Genomic DNA, 6517 nt, shown 5'->3' with positions numbered 1-6517 from the left:
CTGGTTGATCATCCTGAGCTTATAGTGAGAGTGGCTGTGACAGAGGCAATTCATCTTGCATTAGCAAGTTAGGAAGTTTAACATGGTCAGACTGGGTCCATAGGTCCCGTTCAACTAACCTGTCAGGATGTCTACCAGATACAAAATATTCAGCAAGGGCCTACAGATATAACAGTGGATAATACCTAAACAATTCCTTGACAACCTCACAGATTGGTAGGAAAATATGCACAGAAACCCCCAATAACAAAGGTGTGGAGGACAATGGAGCATGAAAGAGAAGGAAGAGATGAAACCCATCATTTTCTCAAGAACCCAATCCTGCAGCAACTGGCTCATGACTGCAAAAACAGCCTTAATCTACTCATGAAAACAGACTCTCCACAGCCTTATCCCTCCTGAGGGTTCAGTCTCTTCATTGGGTTACATTTAGACTAAGTTTCTAATACATAAACTTGAGGGTATGCATTTAAATCAGAGAAATTGCACTTACCAAATTACAATAGTGGTGTTTGGTTTTTAAAATCTCTGCATATAAGAAAGATATTAGGGTATATAACAGGCTATGGATTAAATGCTTCTAGCTAAGACTCCATCCTGGACCAGTTAGCACGAGGCACCAGGTTGGCACGGACCCTGGGAGCATCTCTGTCCTTTGTAGGCACCAGAGTGATGACATGTCTCCTGGTCCTCAGCAGATGTTTCATGAACCCTCATCCAATTTCCTGTAAGGAAGCTGAATGAACGTCAGTGGGTCAGAAAAGACAGACATTGAAATGTGTGTTGGGGGAAACCAGCTGGGAAGCTGCTCTGTGGAGTGGAACAGAGAAGAGAGGTTCATGATTGGTGAGTGTGACCAAACTGTAGTACATGCAGGTATGAACATCTATTGTGAATAACATGCTATTATTGCCCAAAATGTAATGTATTATGATAAAATTAGTGCAACAGAAAGGTAACTTTTTTTTAGTTTTTTGAGACAGGGTCTCCCTATGTAGCTCTGGCTGTCCTAGAACTCATTATGTATGACTAGGCTGTCCTTGAATTCACAGAGATCTGTCTGCCTCTACCTCCAGAGTGCTGGGATAGGTGTGTGCCACCAGGTCTGGCAGAAAATCACTAGTTTTAAGTGTGCAATTTATTCAGCGAACTCACTTTTGTGCACACACCACTGCTAATCTGAAACTCTGTGGATTCCTTCCTATTCTCTCTCCCATTACTGACCCACCAATGTGTGTCTGTCTTTGTTGGATGACTCACTCTGGGTCCTTCAAATCATGAAGATCAGACAGTACATGTGATTTTTACACCTGGCATGTTTTACCTAGCCTGGTGTTTGTCAGGTTCTTCTATAGCATAGAATCTACACAGATTTGAACTTTATCCTCAAAAATCTAATCTCCAAAACAGATGCTGATGACAGTGTCTGTCCCTCCACAATGACCTCACAACGGACCAAATCAATACTGGACCTAGATTGGACTTAGGACCTGAAACGGCAAACTGGGTTCATGACTGCCTTTATCTAGTGAGAACGAGACACTAGTTCAGGCCCGAGACTTGCCATTCCCCCCACAAATGTTCACTGCAGATGACGAGTTCAAGTAGGGTATCAGAGGGCAAAAGTTATACAGTAACATTACCTTACATGATGTATTTACTGTGTCTGCAAGAGATAAGAGTTCAAGTTTGCATGGATTAAAAGATTGAGAGTTTGTTGGGAGGGCACAGTTTGATTTTCTATGGCCTGAAATAAGCTAGCTCTTTTTTGGAGCATGCAAACTAGAAACATGGTGTCCACAGTTGATCCTGCTGTCACTTGTGGTACCCCTTCCCCCTAATTCATACCAGGGAATAAGTCAGCAGAGGAAAACATTCCATGCCTGCCATCACTGTAGAAGGCCAATTTAAATGGCAATGTGCTTAACTCGCTGGCCCTTTCACATGCTCCACGAGGTAGGTGTGGTTGGTCAGCAACCTCACTTTCTGGATAGGAATACTGAGACCGGGAAGACTGAAGGAACTGCCCCTCCACCACTGTGTCACTCTGCTGGTCCATGCTGGAGAACGACACAAACACTGGCCATCAGATGCCACAGCAAGCACTCTGTCTCCATGGCCATCTGCATAGAGATGCCCCATGTGGCAGTGCCTCCAGCAGCCAAGATCTGTGTTCTTGTCTCTTACCTCCTTCCACTTTCAACTGCAACCAAGTGATCTCTTAGGAAAAAGGAGATTGCCTTTTGACCTGCCGACCTTCTCCTGTCCTGCACCTGATATAGTCTTGACCACCCCAAGATTATTTCTTCCTCCAGGTAAATCTCCTTCTGCATCATCCTACACAGAAGCCACTGGATTCTGAGAGTTTGAGATGTGGTCACTCATGATTGACATTTGATGTGACAACAATAGAAATGGCTAGCTTTGGAAGAACCTGTATCAAAACAGAAAATAGCACATTTCATTAACAAATTTATCATCATTCCTAACTAAAAATCACAGTACTACAGTTTAGATATAGTTTGAACTCCAGGAATTAATGAGTCAGATTTGAACTCTAGTATGGTGGTGTTCGGAGGTGGTAGAAACTTCAGGGAAGAAGCATAATGTGAAGTGGTGATTGGCTCCCACGCGAGCTCTAGATTCCTGCCCTGCCATATGATCACTATCTCTTTTTTTTTCATTTTTCTTCATTAAGAAATTTTCTACTCACTCTACATACCACCTACAGATCCCACATCCTCCCACTTCCCACCCCCAGCACTCTCTCCCAAGCCACCCCACATCCCCATATCCACCAAATCAAGGTCTCCCATGGGAAGTCAGCAGAGCCTGGCACACTGAGCCTAGGCAGGTCCAAGCCCCTTCTCACTGCATCAAGGCTGTGCAAGGCATCACACCACAGTCACTGGATTCCCAGAAGCCTGCCCATGCACCAGGGATGGATCCCGATGCCTCTGCCTGGGTGCCCCCCAAACAGTTTGAGCCAAACAACCATCTTCCGTATTCAGAGGGCCTAGTCCAGTCCCATGGGGGAGCAGACTGGGTGTCAGGGGTGGCAGAGGGCGAGGAGTGGGGGATGAGAACATAGGGAAATGGGAGAGTCAGGCTGGAACAGGGACAGAGTGGGAGGGCAGGGAGGAAGATACCATGATAGATGAGGACATCATGGGAACAGGAAGAGGCAGGGTGCTGGGGAGACTCTTAGGAATCCACAAGGATGAACCCAACTTGGTCTGCTGGCAGTGGTCCAGAGGGTGCCTGGACTGGTCTACTCTGGTGACCGGTCTAGCAAATAACCTAGCTGTCATCATAGAGCCTTTGTCCAGTGACTGATGGAGGCAGATACAGAAATCCACGGCCAGGCACCAGGCTGAGCTCCAGGAATCCAATTGATGAGAGAAAGGAGGGATTCTACAGGCGAGGGATGTGGAGATCATGATGGGAGGACATGCAGAGATGACCGGCCACACTAGTGGAAGCCCATGAGCTGTGGATCACTACCTCTTAATGATGCTCCCACCACAACACACCCTGCCATGATTACACAGTTTAGGGTTCCTAACCACATTCAGTGATAAACTATTTGGAATCATATCTTCCAAAAAATGGGATAAATAAAATTATTTTTCATATACCAAAGTCTCAGTGTCAACAACACCTGCATATCAATGTTTCTTGAAGTACTCACTATTCAGGATTGCTAAGTTATAAACCCAACATAGGTTTTGAAGAAAATATGGTATAGAATCTTTTCAGTCATAAAAAGGGAAATAAGCCGGGTGGTGGTGGCGCACGCCTTTAATCCCAGCACTCGGGAGGCAGAGCCAGGTGGATCTCTGTGAGTTCGAGGCCAGCCTGGTCTCCAAAGCGAGTTCCAGGAAAGGCGCAAAGCTACACAGAGAAACCCTGTCTCGAAAAACAAAAAACAAAAAACAAAAAAAAAGGGAAATAAAGTTATATTATTTGTAAGAAAATGGATGTAACCAAAAATAATCAAATTAAGCAAATTAAGTCATCCTCAAAAAGACGAATATTGGATGTTTCTGTTATTTGTGGGTACTAGGGTTGTTGGACACAAAAAATTATTTATGTACATATAATATGAAAGTAAAGTGAAGCTGTCTAGGAGAACTGAGGGCAGAAATGGGAAAATGGATGGGAAAAGGGAAGGGTAGCATATTATGTGGGCTATGATCAAAGAACATTATATAGGTGCATAAAGGTGGCCTTATATAATCATGCACAATGATTGGGGCAGAAATGGATACCCAGGTGTGTTATCATAGACATGTCTATACTCCAGTGTGAAGTCACAGCTCTGGGCTTGTATAGAAGCAACACCAAGAGAAATTTAAGACAGGAAGTCAGACTAAGGACAAAAGGTAGGGTAACCTAACAGCACTGTCCAAAGAAAGTCACCAGTGGAGTTCTGACACCTGAGAAGCACTCCACACCTGTCACTCACTCACTGCAACTTGGGAAGACATTTCTATTCTCCTTCCCCTGTCCTGCCCAAAAAACTACCTGTTTCTAGTTCCCAAGTTCTAGCATACTATGAGCTAAGTTCAAAATAGCAAGCATGTGGACTTTAGAAAAGAGAGCAGTGGGAGGAAAGTGACTGAAGCTGTTTGCCATGTAGAGTATGTTGCAATTTGAGTGAAGTTACTGACGGTGACAGGTATTGGCTGTTGACTTGCAGCATTATCATACTGGAATAATCCCTGTTAAATATTAAACAGAGACCTTGACTAACCACATGAACTTCATGGATTTCAGTTTGTCCCCACTCTGTGTTGGGAACTCTGACAACAGGGATTTGGCTCAGCCCAGGTGCACACACTTAAGAACAACTGTACTGCTGGCCTCAGGAAGTCATGTCTTTTACTGATTCCCCCAGGTAATGTATGTTTAAATGCACCCAAAGGGCAGATGTGGGGAAACCACTAATAATGACATGTACCTCATGTTTTTCTGTAGTAGTGTCTCACTGATGTAATCTACCAAGCAAATCTCTCAATGAACAATTAATCCTTAGTAAATTCAGATATTAATCAATCAATCTTAGGCAGATGCAGTAAATAAAATTGGGAATCTGTAGTGACTACTCTATTTGTCCTGAAAAGTGATCATCAGCATACCCAACAATTATGCTAGCCAAAGGAAAGGCCAGAGGAAGCCTGCTGAATCCAAATGTCTTCCTAGCCATTAAGTTATCTGGGAGAAAAGTCAGTCCTGATGACATGACTGTGGTGACACCAGAAGATTGGAGATACTTTCCAGGAAAGGGGAATGGGTCATCTAACACTCTGCTCCTATTCTAATGGGTTACAATGAGTGCAATGTGTACATTTTCACTAGAGAGTAACATCAACTTATGTGAAAACATAAAATTCTTTGGTAAAATTAAATATATAAATAAATCTCAAAACAGATTCCCATAATTTGGGTTGGTAGTTCCCCTCTTCATCAGTTCATAAGATACCAAAGGAAACGGGTAAAATGTCAACCATAATTGGTATAGGATATATAAAGATGTAATTTGTGGTATCAATGGTATAATGGATGGAGGAGGAATGAAAGAATGCAGCTGTTTTATACAACTTAGAGTAAGTTTAAATAAAGTTTACAAGTGGTGATTGTATTTGAACATGTTTCATGTATTCCTCATGTCAGCCACTGAGGAAAGACCTGTAACATGTACACTGAAGGAAAAGAGATCAAGTCTGCTTGGCTTTCTGGATGCCTGTTCATCATTCTTGGCTGTTTTGAGAGGAAACCTTTAGGTGAGGCTCAGCAGATACACCTTCTGGGTCATCCATCTTCCACATGGATGTGTGTCCTTGGACAGACTCTTTTGAAGGCTCTTGATCTAAATCTTGATTGCATTTTCTTCTGCAGTTTTACATTAAGTATTTTCTGGGTTTGGAATGTTCTCTCACTTTCTGTCAGTGGACTCCTACACTACCCCCAGTTTCAATGCATCTCTAAAAGGGTTCCTAGGTCAACAAACTAGTCAGACTTACAGGTATAGTTCGTGATAGCAAAACATGTTGGAATTGAGAGCTTCTGCTGAGTATATATCATGCATACATGGAGCTCTCATGTGGCTTACATTTGGTTTTTTTATTTTCCAGACCAATCAGAAATGAAACATGGATTGGTGTTTGACAACCTGAACCTAAATAACATTGTCAACAAAAACTCTTTTGCATAGAGATCCCATCCCAACTACAAACCATGGAGGATGTGATAGTTTGGATGTGAAATGTCCCCCATGGGCTTGTTTGAATGAACACGTGGTTCCTCTCTGGTGAAGCTATTTTGGGTGGTTGTGGAACCTGTGTGACAAAATGCCAAGCTGGTAAACGAAGGTCACTAGGTCCAGACTTTGAGATCCTACACTTCCTCTGCTTCTGATTCTATGTCTTCTTCCTGGTCAGTACCATGTGATGATGTTACAAGTCCTGAGCATTATCTGTATGATGGACCATACCCCTTAAGATGTGAGTCACAA

Source organism: Peromyscus californicus, unplaced genomic scaffold (assembly GCF_007827085.1).
Source record: "Peromyscus californicus insignis strain IS unplaced genomic scaffold, ASM782708v3 Scaffold_2__1_contigs__length_46816999, whole genome shotgun sequence".
Classification (NCBI taxonomy): domain Eukaryota; kingdom Metazoa; phylum Chordata; class Mammalia; order Rodentia; family Cricetidae; genus Peromyscus; species Peromyscus californicus.
Note: the sequence above shows the minus strand (reverse complement) of the source record.